The sequence below is a fragment of the Geospiza fortis genome, unplaced genomic scaffold (genome assembly GCF_000277835.1).
Source record: "Geospiza fortis unplaced genomic scaffold, GeoFor_1.0 scaffold227, whole genome shotgun sequence".
NCBI lineage: Eukaryota > Metazoa > Chordata > Aves > Passeriformes > Thraupidae > Geospiza > Geospiza fortis.
The window spans coordinates 598,119-598,863 of record NW_005054567.1 but is presented as its reverse complement, the minus strand read 5'-3'; the positions used below and the strand labels follow the sequence as shown (position 1 = coordinate 598,863).

General features: G+C 50.7%; 1 protein-coding gene across 2 annotated transcripts in view; it reads right to left on the bottom strand.

Annotated features, from left to right (window-relative positions):
* Positions 1 to 739, bottom strand: part of LOC102040638 (semaphorin-6A-like) — a 66,341-nt gene extending 65,602 nt beyond the window's left edge. For both annotated transcript variants that reach the window (XM_005429693.2, XM_031064191.1), the window contains exon 1: positions 239 to 739. The gene's annotated coding sequence lies outside the window, so the exon portion shown is untranslated. The remainder of the gene's footprint in view (positions 1 to 238) is intronic.
* Between the last annotated feature and the right edge of the window lie 6 nt (positions 740 to 745).

Here is a 745-nt window from a genome sequence, read left to right as displayed (position 1 = left end):
AATATGGGGGGCAAATAAAAAAGGGAAAAAAAGATGAAGCCACGAGATACCGGTAAAGTGACAACACGAGCGCAGCGTGTACACTTGGGGGAGGCTCTCCTCCTCCCTACGCGCTGCCAGCCCGCCTCAAACCACACACCACCCTCGCTCCTTCCGAGCCGGCCAGGCGATCCGTGAGCCTCCCCTTCCGAGCAATCCCAAATCATAAGGTAGGGGTACGGACAGGGGGATACTGTACCTTTTCGGTGCATGTATCTGGGCAGCTAGAGGACAACTAGCTGATATAGTGTCCCATTTAGTAATCCATTTTAGGGGATCTCTCTGGGAAACTGGAGCCACTCTCTCCTTTGCAATCCTTTGTCATTACTACATGTGTGCTTCCCGGGGGATGGTATATTTAATATATTTCTACTTTCTGAATTGCAAACGCAATTTGTTCATTTCCAATGATGGACGAAGAAGGGAGTGATCAGAGAGAATAAAAAAATATAAAAATAAGCAAAAAAGAAAAAGCGTTAGCAACTCCTCTCCAGACCCAAATTCCACTACGGTTCCACTCCAGTAAGTCCCCTTCAGTCGAGCCTCGGGAGGTAAGTCATTTCGGGGTCTCCTGGTTCCTCTCTACCAGAAGTGCTCCCGGTGTGACGGCTGCTTCAGGAAAACTCCGAGGCTGAAGGTACACGCTGTGGCACGGCAGGAAAGCGTAGTCGCTGCTCGCCTCGAGCTGCCGGGCATCGGACTGTGC